The sequence below is a fragment of the Ovis canadensis genome, chromosome 2, assembly GCF_042477335.2.
Source record: "Ovis canadensis isolate MfBH-ARS-UI-01 breed Bighorn chromosome 2, ARS-UI_OviCan_v2, whole genome shotgun sequence".
Classification (NCBI taxonomy): domain Eukaryota; kingdom Metazoa; phylum Chordata; class Mammalia; order Artiodactyla; family Bovidae; genus Ovis; species Ovis canadensis.
The window spans coordinates 170731553-170748698 of NC_091246.1; the positions used below are offsets into that span (position 1 = coordinate 170731553).

The following is a 17146-nucleotide window of genomic DNA, read 5'->3' on the forward strand; positions in this document are numbered from 1 at the left end:
ATGAATGGGGTATATATGCTGCTGCTGCTAAGTCGCTTCAGTCGTGTCCGACTCTGTGCAACCCCATAGGCGGCAGCCCACTAAGCTCCCCCGTCTCTGGGATTCTCCAGGCAGGAACACTGGAGTGGGGTACCATTTCCTTCTCCAATGCATGAAAATGAAAAGTGAAAGTGAAGTCGCTCAGTTGTGTCTGACTCTGAGCAACCCAATGGACTGCAGCCCACCAGGCTCCTCCATCCATGGGATTTTCCAGGCAAGAGTACTGGAGTGGGGTGCCATTGTCTTCTCTGGGGGTATGTATGAGTGTACCATATTCATGACATATGCACATTATAGTACTCCTTTATTCATGACATTCTTCTGAACATCAGTCACGTCCCTGAATAGGTGAGCTATTACCATGTGCAAAATATACAGGGAAAAGTCTACAACTCTACCATGGCAATTTGAACTAGTTAACCAGTAGGAGGGGCTGGTCATAGAATAATATACTTAAAGTAAATTAAAGGTTAGTCAAGAGACAAAGTAGTAGAGCTGCTGGGGGGGCTTCCCCTTTGATTTTGCAATGATATCATTGTTTTTTTGCCATGACAATTTCTGTTTCTAGAAAGTGACTCTTCCAAAATCTTAATTCCCAACTGGAGTTTCTTTATATTCACTGATCATTAGAGACTCAGGATCAGAGCAATAAATATTGTTTCACAAGTTTTCTTTTCCAGATTAGGTTGTCCCTATATTAGCAACTAGTACAATCAGCCTGGGGTTGAATAAAATTGAATGAGAGAGAAAACACACTTCCAGAAAAAATACTAAATCAAGTAGACAAGATCCCACTGATATCTGAAGGCATATGTAACATCAGAAAAAAAAAAATTGGTGAAAATCCTAGAGAGAAAGAAAAGGTTTATGCATAATGTTCACAATCATGTACCTGCAATAATGGTACAGGCAACAGTGCTCAGAAGGTTAAACTTTGTAACAGGATGAATAACTGCAACCAATGTTCCTGCAGCAACTTGTTGCTGAGCATGGCAAACACTGGTGTTAGTGTGCTAGTAACTCAGTCCAGTTCAGTTTGGTCGCTCAGTCATGTCTGACTCTTTGTGACCCCATGAACTGCAGCACGCCAGGCCTCCCTGTCCATCACCATTTCCCAGAGTCCACCCAAACCCATGTCCATTGAGTCAGTGATGCCATCCAACCATCTCATCCTCTGTCGTCCCCTTCTCCTCCTGCCCTCAATCTTTCCCAGCATCGGGGTCTTTTCAAATGAGTCAATTCTTCACATCAGGTGGCCAAAGCTGAGTTTCAGCTTCAACATCAGTCCTTCCAATAAACACCCAGGACTGATCTCCTTTAGGATGGACTGGTTGGATCTCCTTGCAGTCTAAGGGACTCTCAAGAGTCTTCTCCAACACCACAGTTCAAAAGCATCAATTCCAAGTTAGTCACTCAGTCACGTCCAATTCTTTGTGACCCCAGGGACTGTAGCCCGCCAGGCTTCTCTGTTCATGGAATTCTCCAGGCAAGAATACTGGAGTGGATTCCCGTTTCCTTCTCCAGGGGATTGTCCCAAGCCAGGCATGGAACCAGGTCTCCTGCATTGCAGGTGGATTCTTTACTCTCTGAGCCACCAGGAGACTCACAGTGAGCAGTAAACACCTTCTCTGAAATGACTCCTGAAGTGGTTTCCCAGAGACATACCAGATTGGCTTCATCATGAAAGCACTTTTTAGAATGAATAGGAAACCTTTTTTGAATTTACAAAACAAATTTTTATTTCCCCCAAATTCCCATTTCTCACAATTGTCTTAATGGTTGCCAAAGTGTGAATGAAAATCACCCAAAAGATTAGTGGGATTATGGATTAGACTTCAGACTATGGATTACACACTGGTTATTCCTATGATGCATCATATATTCCTTCAGACCTCAAGAGAGTTTATAGGCAAGAAATATGTATACAATGATTCTGCACAGCTCCTCTCTTATAAGCTTCTAGATATTAGTAAAAGATAATCATGGCTAAGACCTCATAGACTCTACTCACCTCAAGACTAGATAAATCACTTACCTACATCTTTGATACTCAGAACGCATGAATATCACCCATCTGCCTATAAGAAATACCGAATCTCAGGCCCCATTCCAGACCTACTGAGTCAGTTTCTACATTTCAATATGATCCCCAGATGACTATTATGAACACTAAACTTTGAGAAGCACTAAGCTAACAAATATAGAAAATAGAATATATTTCATGTACTGATCTAGGAGCTTATAAACTTTACCCTACTCATGCAATAAACTCACATTGTAGGTAGAAATACCATGGTTTTTAGATACAGGCAATAAAACCTAGTTTCACTAATCTATGATGGATGTTTAAGAAAGAAAACAAAGTGAAGTCGCTCCATCGTGTCCGACTCCAGGCAAGAATACTGGAGTGGGTTACTATTTCCTTCTCCAGGGGATCTTCCCGACCCAGGGATCGAAGCCGGGTCTCCCGCATTGGAGGCAGATGCTTTAACCTCTGAGCCACCAGGGAAGCCCCATGATAGATGTTTGCTGCTGCTAAGTCGCTTCAGTCATATCCGACTCTGTGCGACCCCAGAGACGGCAGCCCACCAGGCTCCCCCATCCCTGGGATTCTCCAGGCAAGAACACTGGAGTGGGTTGCCATTTCCTCCTCCAATACATGAAAGTGAAAAGTGAAAGTGAAGTCGCTCAGTCGTGTCCGACTCTTAGGGACCCCATGGACTGCAGCCTACCAGGCTCCTCCATCCATGGGATCTTCCAGGCAGGAGTACTGGAGTGGGGTGCCATTGCCTTCTCTGGATAGATGTTTAAGCCAGCACATTTAAGTAGAAATTGGTTTACTTTCTCATACGCCACTAATGGTCACACAATGGTTCTTTAGGAAAGTTCTGTGGACAGCATAGTTACCCTGGCCTAAGATTCCTTTCTTTGTAACCTTCCACTCTTGGCTAAGAAGCAACTGACAGAAAAACCAGGCCAGTTACTCATCCCAGAATTGTGGAGTAAGACACTTTTGGCAAAACTGAAAGCTCTACAAAAGATAGATAAATTTTCCATCTCAGCTTTTCTTTCCTCCCCAGGTATGTCTTACCTTGAAATTTAGGACCACCATAAGGGAAAGCTATTCTTAAAAATAATTATTTGCATTACTAAGCATATTGAATAACTAGAAGGTGGAATTTCTTGTCTGTTATTGTTGGTAATAGTCCAAGATTACAGATGTGTATAACGGACTTTTGGACTCAGAGGGAGAGGGAGAGGGTGGGATGATTTGGGAGAATGGCATTCTAACAAGTATACTATCATGTAAGAATCGAATCACCAGTCTATGTCTGACCCAGGATACAGCATGCTTGGGGCTGGTGCATGGGGATGACCCAGAGAGATGTTATGGGGAGGGAGGTGGGAGGGGGGTTCATGTTTGGGAACACATGTAAGAATTAAAGATTTTAAAATTTAAAAAAAAAAACAGGAATAAAATAAAAAATATGCTGTGACTCCAGTGTGAAAAAGAAAGGGAGAGAGGGAAAAAGAAGGGAAAGAGGGAAGGAGGTAGGGAAGGAAGAAAGGAAAATGAAAATTCCAAATGAGATTGAGTTTAAAACACTGCTTTTTAAGTGTCACCTTTAGTAATGGACAAACAAAAGAAAAAGTGCTACATTGGTCACTGTCTCTATGCTCATCTTGAGAACAGCATATTGCATATCCTGAGGTAGGATAGATTTCTAGTGAAATTACAATGTTTAGTCCATTGGACACAGACCTACCTCATAGTATCTTTTTCTTTTCTTTGACATAAGCCATCTGCTATGGAATTTATTCAGTTAAAACAGTGAAAAGAATTTGTTCTTTGAGAATCAAACTCTTTAATAAACACCAAATAAAAATTACTCATAGAAAATATATTTTATTACCTAGAATACAAATACTAAAAGTCTATTATTAGAGCTGGCATTATAGATATGACAAGAAATCTATTTTTTAAAACTATTTACCTCTATAATGCTGGAGTTTGTTTTAGAACCCCTGGGAGGATAGTCAGATTACTTTGATTCATAAATGACAAAAGGTACAAACACTCAGCAATTTCCTCAGTAATCTTCAAGTTACTATTTATAAGCACTTTATCTATTGCTATAAAGCAACCATGAAGTGTATATGTAGAAAGATTAAATATCAAATATTCACATCTTTATGTTTTCCAGTAGTCTTTAAGAGAATTTTCCTTATATCATAATAATTTCTAGATTTGAAACAAAAACACTCCATTTTGATTTTAATTTTGTGCCCATACTAACATTCAGATTAAATTCTAGGCTTTAACCATGATTATTGCTGACATTCTTATATCAATGAGCTTCTAAGACTTTATGCAAAGCCCTGAAGACTTCATCCAGGGTATCATAAAATTAGGCAAGGCTGGTTATCCTCTGTGTTTACTAACTGAAGCACATGGTCTCTGATTTTAGAAGCACATGCCTGGGTAGGCAGTCATGCCCAGTTTTCACAATTTATCACTCCTTTTAATGCCTTTCTTTTAGTCCCAATGAAATACACTGTCTCTTAATTTCACATGAATATCCTTTACCTGAGAAAGTGGAAGAAAAATGATAGCACTTGTTTAAAATTAATTTCTGACTTTTCCCTCAGTGCACTGCATCTAAGGAAGCAAAACTTATTGAATTAAGTTTAATGACACAATAAATTCTTCCTTTCCTAAAATACTATGGTTTAATTCACTAGTGCACTTTAAGCATTTTGCCTTCAGCATCTGATGGGTCATTAGTCTGTATGTAATCCAGCAGCTGGACTCCTAAGAGTCTAAACTCCATCAGCAAGAACCAAATCAGTAGTTTTTGAAATATAACTGGTAGGTGAAGTGTCCTGAAAAAGAGTGCCTTGGGCATTCTGGATGGAGACTAGGGCATGACAAGCAGCAAACCAGGACAGAATTTAATGCCTGTGCTCACTAAAGACTTCATTCATTCTAACTCACTAAACAACTGTTCTCCAAATAATTTGAGTCCTGCTTGTGATATTTCTAGCCAGTAGATCATGCAATGAGATTGGTTAGTGTGTGCCAATAGGCTTAACATACACATCATCAAGTTGAACATATTCTAATCACGTTTTGCCCCAAGAATCTTTGCCTAATATCATAATACAGTCCATGGAATCACTATCAGTCACCCTAAACCAAAATAGGCTAATTACTACACATCATCACCACATGTGAAATATGTGCTCTGCTAGGTCTAAGAGTTCCTTTTCATTGAGAGCAATTCCTATTGCTGAAAATAGAAAGATATCATTAACATTTTTTCTGAGTTTCACATACGATTTAGAAAAACCATTTTCTACCCTATCTTTAGTAACTGAAATAGCCAGCCTACCCAACTGACTGTAGTTCTGCTACAGTACTACACTTATTTATTCATTCAAATAATGCTGGATACTGGAAATAGAGATAAAGTTTGCTGATCCTGCCATCAAGAGTTAAACAGGTCATTTTAGGTATGTGATGTAATAGTGTACTTTGGCCTACATCATTAAAATCATCATTATTGTGATTGCCATTACCATCAATTACTATCATCTTATGTTTTTAATGAATTTAACATAAAGCACACAAGACTGGACATTAGCTATAACTGAGTCCTGACATTGTGCATGGAAAAATAGAAAAGAAATCCACCATCGCACTGCCCTTCACTGAAGTGATCATGATGGTGTCATCTTCCTAGAGGAGCTTAGAAGAAAGCCCAGACCCAATAGTCCAATTAAATCACTTTATTTAGAATTTTAAAAGCTAGCATCTAAAATTGCTGGTTATTCATTGCCCCATGAGCAGATAAAGAAGCAATAAAGGCCATTATAGCATGAAAGATGTAAAGGGTGTAGATTCTTGGGAGGAGAATGACTGTTGACATGGTGAGAAGGAAAGACAGACAAAAACAGGGAGTCTGAAAGAGAAGAGTCCCCCTAGCAGGGGGACAGAGGAAGCAAGAAAGGAAGAGCCAAACAAGAAGAGAAATCAGAGTGGGTGGGTGGAAGAACAAGTGAGAAGAGTGTTAAACTAGAGCACATGTGCTCATGCCCATGAAATTAACATACTGAAAATTATCCAGTGCTTCCCTATAGAGAGAAGAAGGGGTTGGATCAAGCTGCAGGGCCTTACACACGAGAAAGTCAAGGGACCCGCTGAGGAAGGCAGCTTCTCAAACGATTCCTGCCACCTGATGTTCATGTCGCTGAAAGTGGACTGGACATAGTCATTCACTTCTAAAATACATAACACGGTCAAAGTGATGGGATATCATTTTCAAGGTAGAGCTCAGGCTTCTACCTTGCTTGTTCTCTCTTGCTTTCTCTCCCCTGCTCACCTTGAGAAAAGTCACCTGCCATATTGTGTGCCCAGTGGCAAAGGCTGTGTGATAAGGAACTGAGGGGGGTCTCCAGCCAACAGCTAGTGAGGAAATCAAGCCCTCAGGCCAATGGTTCCCCAGGAACTGAATCCCGCCAACAACTGCACAAATAAGCTTAGAAGCTAATACTCCCTCAACAAAACCTTTAGATGAGACCACAATCCTGGCCAACACCTTGACTGTAGCTCTGAGAAGTCTTTGAGAAGAATTACTTAAGTAACCCTCAGATTCCTAACCCACAGATATTGTAAGTAATAAATTTGTTTTAAGTTGCTATATTTTTTTAGAATAATTTGTTACGTATCAATGGGTAGCTAAAATACATTTAATATTAATTTGACCACTGTGTCCAAGATTAATTCTAGATTAGTAGGTGGATCACTAAGACAACCCAAATAGACTTTATAACAGAATTATGAAGACTCAACCTGTGATAAGCCTAAGAATGTGGCTTAAGTTAATCAGCAAGTCTTATCATATTTCACACAGATACCTGGGTTTGAATACTGACTAGGGACCAGCTATTTACTAACTGTGAGATAATTGCCAAGTCATTTAACCTCTTTAAGATAATTTACATGTTGGAAATGGAGCTAATCATTATCCCTGTTTCCCAGCTGACTCAGTGGGTAAAGAATCCGTCTGCAATGCAGGAGACTCAGAAGACACAGGTTCGATCCTTAGGACAGGAAGATCCCCTGGAGGAGGGCATGGCAACCCATTCCAGTATTCTTGCCTGGAGAACCCCATGGACAGAGGAGTCTGGTGGGCTACAGTCCATAGCGTTGCAAAGAGTTTGACAAACTGAAGCAATTAGCATGCATGCTTTTCATGCTTGTCATGAGATTGACTTAAGGTCATGTAATAGAAACTGCTTTGGAAATTATGAAGTACTGGTCATTCTGTAAGTACTCAGGAGACTGCTGCAGCCCCACGCATGGGATTTCTCTATGCTAATAACATCTTAAATGTTTACAATTCCTTAAAATGTGTATCCTGTTTTTTTGAGGTTAAAAAATAATGTCTCTATATTAAGTTTTGCCACAGCTGAAAATATCTTAAGTTTTCATTCTGTTTTTCCAAATCTAAGGCTTTATTCTATCAATGCCCATCTTGAAATTGGTTGTTTCTCATATATTGGAGATCTTGCTCAAATACTTCTAAGATTTTTCTTCATTTTAAAAGTATATGTCTTAAGCGAGTTTCCCTAGAAGCAAGGACTGGGATAGGAATTCTTGTTCAAATGACTTTTTTGAGGTGGTCTGAAGCAGAAGGAGAGGGAAAAAAGAAGGCAAGGACACCAGGCAAGAATCTGGGCTCAGCGGGAGACCAGCTTCAGTTGATCTTCAGAGAAATTCTGGAGCACAAATCACAAAACAGCATTAGGTGCAACTTGAGGCCATGAGGCTGGCCTTTGCAAGCTTCCCTCATACCTGACAGTCACTGGCCAGAGGGCAATTTTCCAGAGGAGGCAGTTATAAGTTTACTAGCCACACTCAAAGCAGCTATGGGGAGCAAGTACAGTCACTGAAGGGGATCTAGGCAGGGTACCAACAGCATCCACTACAATATGTACATACCTTGCTTTCTCCTGGTATTTTATCATCATTTCTGCAGATGGGTCTTGACATGCTAAACAGTTTCAGCATTAGATCACTTGTATACCAGCTGTGTTAAATGAGACAGCAAAGAGAGTGTCAGTGTAGGAAAATAAATATTTGCCCAAATCAGAGTTATAAAACATAGTTCAAGTCAGATAGCAAAAAGAAAGTGGGTCATTGGGAGACATTTTTCTCCTAAAATATAACCATTATAAAATATGTATGAGAGGTACTTCAGCAAGGCTGAGGCAAGGAAAGCAACTAAGAAGAAACGGTTCCTCAACATGCCTGAATGGGAGAAGGCTAAAGAAAGATGAATGAGAGGAGACTGGGAAGGAACTGAGAAATCAGGTCCCTGAGAGAAGCAAAGGAAAAGAAGTCCTAGACAGTGCCCAAGAGGAGAAGGGAAGAGAGTGAGGCTGGAGGGAAGAGCAGAAATGATGATTTCAAAGATGAGGATATCTCTAAATAGTTTAGAATCATAGGCGTGTCCTAACTACCTCTCCTAGACAAAGCACAAATCTGGTTTTCCTGTCAAGCTTTTCTCTGTTTCTCGAATCTGACATGGCCCACTTTTGTCCTTGTAAATTGTTTACATTTGAAAAGCTCAATCATGAAACAGAAGATGGTAAAACTTCTGTTTATCCAGAGGTTATTACTCACACTTCAGCTGAAGCTTCCTGAAATGCTATTGCTTTTGGTTGCACTTTTGGGAGGTATTTGTCGGAAAATGTATTTTGACATCAGTTACCTACAAGAAATTCTAAAACTTCAGAATGCATGAGAGGTTTTACAGGGGAATTCACATCGAAAAGTGGAATCTGAGGTTTATACTACACAGGACTTCCAGCCTTCCCTCTGCTAGCAGGGATGTATGATCATTGCCAACCTTCATTTTCATTTCTGATGTTAATTAATTTTGGCTTTTTTAGTATATCTGAAAAAAGAATGGAGATTCTCCTGAATAAAACACGACAGTGGTAATACTATTTCAACCAGAATTCAGTCTCTTTCCATCATTCTCAAATATCAGTTACTACTTTTTTAAACTATTTCAGCGAGGGAATGTTTATATATGATAGAACTAAAATGTAAACATGGGTTTAAGGTGATTGCCCAGCTTGCTTTATATAACAAAATATTTGCTGGTTTTCAAACTTATATTGAAACAGTATGTTAGTTCTATTCTGACAGTATATAAAGATACTGGCTTTCCTATACACATAAGCAAAGTCTTTTTTATGAGCTCATAAAGGCGAGACTTAGGAATATTTAAGTAGTGGGTAATTCATAGAACAATATCTTTAGTCATTCAGCTAACATAGAGGGCAACCACAATTTATTCTTCTTAGATCTCTTCCTCTCATTTTTTATATCTTAGGAAGTAAAAGGTATTTAGAAAAGACCTAAATACATTTTTTTTACTATTATTGAACTATCAAAGATGTGCTCTCTTGTGGGACTCCCTTCACTTCCTAACTCTGTGTATGTTAACCCACTTCAGAGACGATGGTGAAATGAACCCAAAATGCCAACTTACTATTTGCATTATAAATGGAGGCACAAAAGGATATTTTAAAACTTTTGGTTGATCTGGCATATCAAAGATTTCTTTCTAAGCTACTTCAGTGACTGCATTGAAGTAAACTGAAAGCAATAGCTTAAAAGTGGCACGCACACACACAAAAATCATAAAAAAAAAAAAAATACAGCTTATTTCCATGGAAATCACCAGTTTACTCTCCAAACCCCTACTTCTGAATTACTTCCCGTTTTTAGGCTCTTCTCTATTTGCAGGACTCGACAAGGAAGAAACGTGGAGTTTTCTGAATTCAAGTTTGAGTTAATTCTCACTGGAGTGCAATCCATTTTTCTGGACTTGTCAAATTTGCACTCAAACCTTCAGCAAATAGCCCAGCTCCCATTTTTTTTATTCTATTGAGCTGATTACCAATACTGAAGCTTTCTCTCTATTCATGCATTTTGTAAGGTCTGCCATTTTCTTTTGCTTCATAAAGCACCCAACAAAATTACAAGTCATTAGAGTGTCTACCTGAGAGTCAATATTTAAGTGTGGCTAATGAAGTTTAAACAAGAAGTTGCCATGTCTTAACAATTGCTACTGCTTTCTTCACTTCCCCTTGACCTTCACAAATCTATGGTTTTATTTTCTGTTTTCAAAATGGAGGCCAGGGCCTTCCTAAGAATCATGGGAAAGTTGAAATGGGCCATGCACAAGTAGCATTTCAATTTTACTAAATAACCACTGAACATAGTAGAGTGGACTCCTGCAAATTCAGCCAACAGGAACCCCTGGGAAGAGGTAAAGGTTACCATATGGTTATGGCAGCACCCATGGAAGGGACTGGACTTCTCCTTTTGAGCATTATCTCAAGAGAGTTGAGATATAAGGGAGGAGAACTCTTCATGGGTTCAGAGGCTTGAGAAATGGAAACTATTCACGGAAATGAAATATTATCAGAACATGAGGGCAAAGGCAAAGGTCTTTGGTCGTCAAATTCTTAGAAGCAAAATACAGACATTATTGAATTTATCTCTATTATAAGGTATCTCTAAGGTGAAAAGTTAATATTTGACCATTTCCAAGTATTACTTAAACTATGATCTCTTTAGAGAAGATAGCCTATCTACCTATCATTTTATACTGTTAGAGTATTTAGACTAAATTAGTATAATATCTTGGAGAAGGAAATGGCAACCCACTCCAGTGTTCTTGCCTGGAGAATCCCAGGGTTGGGGGAGCCTGGTGGGCTGCCGTCTATGGGGTCGCACAGAGTCAGACACTACTGAAGTGACTTAGCAGCAGCAGCAGCAGCAGTATAATATCTGACATATGTTCACCTATAGTATAATATTCTCACAAAAATATCCCAAATTTTGCTTTCTCTCACACTTTAGCATACTTTATACTGATAGGAAAATAATCCATACTGAAACAGGTATCAGTCTGCCTATTCTGATTTTGTTTAAAGTCACAAAGCGTCCTGGATATGAAAAGCTAAGGACATAGAACCCTGTTTACAACTCCATCAACTGTTTCAGTGCTACCCTTTGGAGATTCTTACAAACTGGTCACCAACATTCTGAACATCCACTCCCCCACACAACCCAGCTACCACTCAAAACAAAAAGAAAAAATAAGAAGTATCACCATAGATTCAGTGAAAAAATGATTAAGACTAAATTTTGGATAATTTTGATGAAGGGATATGGCAAGCATTGCCACTTAACAATATGCAGCTCATTAGACCTGAGGTACAGCTGCCTCTAATTAAATTAAAGAATATAATATGCAATATTTTTAGCTTCACAACAAAACATTTCTTTAGGGTGGTTAGATACTTGACCTGGGTTTAGAAACTACTAACTAGTATTGAATGGTAATGCAAAATTTGCCTACTAGTTAGGCCTAGAATACTTATGAAAAGTGAAAAGAAATTGAAGTTGCTTAGTCGTGTCCAACTCTTTGCAACCCCATGGACTAGGCTCCTCTGTCCATGGAATTTTCCAGGCAAGAGTACTGGAGTGGATTACCATTTCCTTCTCCAAGGGATCTTCCCAACCCAGGGATCGAACCTGGGTCTCCTGCATTGCAGGCAGACACTTTACCATCTGAGCCACCAGGGAAGCCCTTCAGAATACTTATAGTTATATGTTAAATTATTTGAGTATTGTTTTATAAGAAATCAGACCTTTGGAAAGACATCCATGTGTACCCACCATGTGTATCACACCTAGCTAAATTCAATTCACAATATGAGCTTCAATTGTAAATTGTGAATACATTTCTTCATTATCAATCATTTTGCCAAAGTGCCAGTTCATAAAAATCATCGAAATTGGTATTTTCCTGGGGCTGCATTAAGCTTCAAATTATATTTGGCAATGGCTCATTCTAGAGGAAAACTTTAGTAACGTTCTATTATTGCCACATATCCCTGTGCCCATGTTAGAAACACCTCAGTATCTTTCCCTTTCTGCCACCACCTCATACCTACTTCCTCCAGAATTAAAACACTCCAGGCCATGTTATAAAGACCTTTGCTGTATCTCACTAAGACTTCTTTCCTATGTGGCCACTAAGTTTTCCTGAAAACACACCTTCCTTAGATTCTCCATATAAACTTCTCAAGGGAAGTCTACTTGGCAGGAATAAGGAAACAAACAAAACTGTATACTAAGGCAAAGGAGGCCAGAAGAACACTGTTCTGTCTCAACAGCAGCTGGCATTTCTGTGAATCGTCCATCTCACTGAGTTTATAAACCATGTTGAATACCAGACTTCCTGCTGGTCCTAAAGAAATAATTATTACTGAGAATAATAATGAGACTTTATCAACACTATTAAGATGTATTTGGTTAAGCAGTTAAATTGACTTTGGAGATGAAAGGGGGAAAAAAGAATTAAAGTGTCTGACACTTTTAAAAGCAAATAACAAGAAGCACAAAGGTAAACTTTTGACTTGTCAGGGAAATGAGGTTTCCTAGGAATCATCTCTGTATTGTTAGAATACAGAAATAAAAAATATAAAAAGTTACCTTAAACTTCCATTTTATCTCTTCACTGCGATAAGACTGAGGGATAAGACAAAAACGTATGTCTAAAAAGAAATTAAAATCTTTATTTTCTTTCTGAGAATATCCAACTTCCTAATCAGTATAACTTGAAAGTTTATTTAGTATGGTTTCTTAATATCCCATATAATTCAGAAGTCAAAATGTCATTTATAAATCTTTATATTTAATAACTTTGTTTGGCACATACAGAGTTATTAGAAAATAACTGTGAAATTTTGTGTGTTTAAACATGATAGCAAAATTTTTCTTCATAGGAAAAGATCCACTCCTACCTATCCCTGCACTCAGGAAAGAAACACATGTTATGGATGAAGACATTTAATTGGACAAACACAGACAAGTGCTAAATCCTATGAAATACAACAAGATCAGTCAGATTCTTAATGTGAAACATTTTATTGTTCATTTCTAACACTGCCTAAAATAATCCTGGATTTCATTTAATCTCTGCCATGGTACTAAAAATTCAGAAAGCAGTAAAATCTAGGACAGACCATGTTTCAAGAACTGCTGCCTGATAAAAATGACAACCCCTCCCCCATGTCAGGTTCAGATACACCGGAGCAGGTCTTCCTGTTATTCTGATGCATGCCTTTCTTCCCATATTAACAATAAAAGTTTAGTGTGCTATCTGACTGCAGAAGTTCCTTCCTGAGCACAAGTGTGTCTTATCTGTTAAGAAATTCTGACACCAGGTAGATAGTTGTTTATATCAAAAAGCATCGCTCTTAGGCAGATAACTGAGTGTTTTAAGAACTCAGATAAAGGAGCAAGTTGTCTGTGCAAATACACAAAACACTCTGTAGATAAGGTGGGTTTCTTTCTGAAAAGACTCTTGTGTACTTCTACATACACTCCTATCACATGTCCATGTCCTAAAGCTCTCCAACAACTGCCCACCCCACCTAATCTCCATATGGTTTGCTTCTGTTCAGTTTCCACCATCTAGTCAAGAAAGACTAAATGTCAGATCACTGGTCTCCAAAACACTTCTGGCTTTCTCCCTCCTTTCACATAGGGAACATGCTAAGACAGAAGAATACAAACTAGGTAGTCTACCGTTCCTCTCTCCCAGGGCTGACACTTAGCTTTCACTGCTGACCTACCCAAAAATCAAACTTGCTGTCTATGCTAACTCCCCACCACTTTTTTCCTGCCCCTGAAAAGAGGTCAATCGGATATATTAACTTAGGTTCATGTGTCAACATATTACTGATCTCTATCCCTCCAGGTAACTATCTTTTCAAAATTGAAATGTACAAATCGTCTGATAAGACCTCAATCATCCAGCTGTTATTTTTAAGCACTAAGTATATGCGGGGCATTCTGCTGAGATCATGAAACTAAATGAGAGCTTTTACTTTGGGTGCTCATAGTTCAATATAGTTAGCAAACATAAACCCTTTGGTAAATGTGGTCATACAGATATGTACAGAATGGGCTGCCCTGGTGGCTCAGATGGTAAAGAATCTGCCTGCCAAAGCAGGAGACCAGGGTCTTATCCCTGGGTCACAAAGATTCCCCTGGAGAAGGGAATGGCCACCCACTCCAGTATTCTTGCCTGGACAATTCCATGGACAGAGAAGCTTGGAAGGATACAGTCCATGGAGTTGCAAAAAAGTTGGACATGACTGAGTGACTAATACATGAGGTACTGGGCAAACATAGAGGGAAACAAGGTCACATAGCTTTCTGGAAGGGAACAGGAGTAAAGGCAATTGTAAACACCTCAGGACATGCAGAATCCTGAGGTCTGCACTGTGCTAATGGGCTAACATTTTTATTTAGTTGTATGATGAATGCTCAGGATCCATCTCAAGCAAAACTCTGTTCTCAAGCACTATCAGTTCTACCTACAAAATCTGCTCCTCACCTGTCCTCTTTTCTCCAAACCCAGTTAAAGCCCTGATTTCCTGCATGGTGGTGCTGTTGTTCAGTCACTCGTCAGGTCTGACTCTTTGTGACCCCATGGACTGCAGCATGCCAGGCTTCCCTATCCTTCACCATCTCCCAGAGTTTACTCAGACTCATGTCCATTGAGTCAGTGATGCCATCCAACCATCTAATCCTCTGTCGTCCGCTTATCCTCCTGCCTTCAATCTTTCCCAGCATAGTCTCCTGGCCTCCGTGTTATCATATTGAGCTTGCTAAAATGCAAATCCCTAGCTACCTGGTGGTTTGGGGTAAAGGCCTGAGAAAGACATCCTACAGAAGTGGCTCCCAACCTGGTGTACAAATAGGAAGTGAGAAAGAACGCAGGAAGGGCATTTCAGAGAAGGCCCAGCCTGAGCAAATTATGGAGTTGGGACAAAGTGTGGTGTGAGCATGAAAGAATCTCAAGTTCTAGCATTTACATAAGGATAAAGTCTGATCTGAATGATTTCAAGCCAATGAAAGAGATATTTTTAGTCAACTGAATACTGTGAGAACATTTAGTCAGCCTTCCTAAAGAAGCAACTTCCTTTTTTGAGAATGAGACCAGTCCTAACTTCAGAATTTCTTTTCCACTCTCAAAGACTCCTCCAAAGTATGTTCTTCGTCTTCTTTATAATCCAACATACCTGGAGGCTTTTCCTCATCTATTCATCAGATTTTTCTTGTTCATAGAATTCTTTATGGCTATTCTGATATTCTTCTCAATTATTACCTCATCTCCCCCACTACACACTGGAGGCAGGAGATTTGAATGGTGTTTCTTTCTTTTCTCCCTTTCAGAGTGTTTTAGAACTCTATAAATTCTGTTAATTTGTCATCTGGCTTAACATTACCAAACAAAAGCAGAAAAATATTTTTATATACCTGTCTCTTAAAAAATACTTTCCAACAGAGATGCATTCTTGCTTGCTAAATCGCTTCAGTTGTGTTGGACTCTTTGCAACCCCATGGACTGTAGCCCACCAGGCTCTCTGTCTATGGGATTCTCCAGGCAAGAACACCGGAGTGGGTTGCCAGCCCTCCTCCAGAGGATCTTCCTGACCCAGGATTGAACTCACATCTCCTACATCTCCTGCATTGTCAGGCAGATTCTTTACCACCAGCGCTACATGGGAAGCCTTCAAGCAGAGATAACAGCAAAGTTGTCCAAGGTCAGCAGATATGAAATACAGCTGGTTACCTGCTGAGAATGCCTACCATGGATCAGGAGTCTAGGACTCCCTGCCTCATTTAATCTTCATAATAACTTCGTAGCATCAGAGTTATTACCCCGATTTTATGGATGAGAAAACTGATGCTCAGGGAGATCAATTTGCCCATGTTTTTCAACATTCAATGAACAAATATTTATAGGCACACTCAATTTGCAAGGCCTTGTGCATATAAAGCGGATATGATGCTTAGTTAAAATAAAACATGTTCCCTGACCACATGAAGCTTAGAGTCTATTATGAAATCTAGCATTGAACAAACATTCACAAAAATGAGCATGTAATTGTGCTTTGGGGAGATTTTAACTTTGCCAGGTAAGTTAAAATCTAACTGCAGAAGAGAACCAAAGGTGACAAACATTTAACCATGGAAGAAGAGAAGAAAGATTTTTTTTCTGGTATAATAGGTCAGAGTCAGGATTTAAACATATCCATATGACTTAAAACTTTATGATTCAAGTATTTTAAGCCTATGGATTCAAAGTAACACAATTTAAAAACACACAGAACTCTCAATGGCACCTTTGAAGAATGCTAGAAAATGAGCTGAAATCTAGTATATAAAGGGTTAAATCTATTATTTTTTTTTATCCTGAGTCTCACACACAAATAATTATGAACATATAATTCCTCAGAGTAATCAAATAGGGGAAGCTTATTTTAATAAAAATATTTTAGCTACTAGGTTTAAAGGAGTTATACTAATGGAATTAATATATTGTTACCTGTGATAAATTAAGAGATACAGGCAATAATCAATAATGGCTACTAATATTACAGAAAGGGAGGCAATAAGACACTTTTGCCTCCTAATAAAAATAGACTACACATCTATGACAACTGCCCTGGTGGTTCAATGGTAAAGAACCCACCTGCCAATGCAGGAGACACAGGTTCAATCCCTGGGTTGGGAAGATCTCCTGGAGAAGGAAATGGCAACTCACTCCAGTATTCTTGCCTGGAGAATCCCATGGACGGAGGAGCTTGATGGGCTACAGCCTTTGGGTTTGCAAAAGAGTCAGACACAATTTAGCGACTAAACAACAACATATCTGTGAATTAAGATTGCAAAAAAAAAAAAAAAAATTCAATCATGCCTTTAAGTACCAATTTATAGGAAATAGAAAAGAAAACAGAAACCTGGAAAAATATAACACAAAAATGTAAATATTAAAATCAGAAAATGCACAGAAAAAAATGACCCAGTTTCTTCACCAAATAGATAATGGGGGTGGGGGGAGGGTGGAAAGAAAGGACCAAGGAAACCTGTAGATTATAAGACATTTAAGAGACATATTCACCAATTCTGTGTCCACATGTTCTGCGGACCTTGTTA

The 17146-nt window shown here is 39.0% G+C and overlaps 1 long non-coding RNA gene and 1 other non-coding gene across 2 annotated transcripts in view; both read right to left on the minus strand.

Moving 5' to 3' along the window:
- LOC138433979 (uncharacterized) overlaps nt 1-17146 on the minus strand; it is a 177365-nt gene that overhangs the window by 18741 nt on the left and 141478 nt on the right. The window contains exon 8 of the long non-coding RNA XR_011254557.1: nt 8045-8132. This is a non-coding gene — a long non-coding RNA (uncharacterized lncRNA). The remainder of the gene's footprint in view (nt 1-8044; nt 8133-17146) is intronic.
- Nucleotides 11642-11713, minus strand: TRNAC-GCA (transfer RNA cysteine (anticodon GCA)). Its single transcript has one exon. It is a non-coding gene; the product is annotated as a tRNA-Cys (tRNA).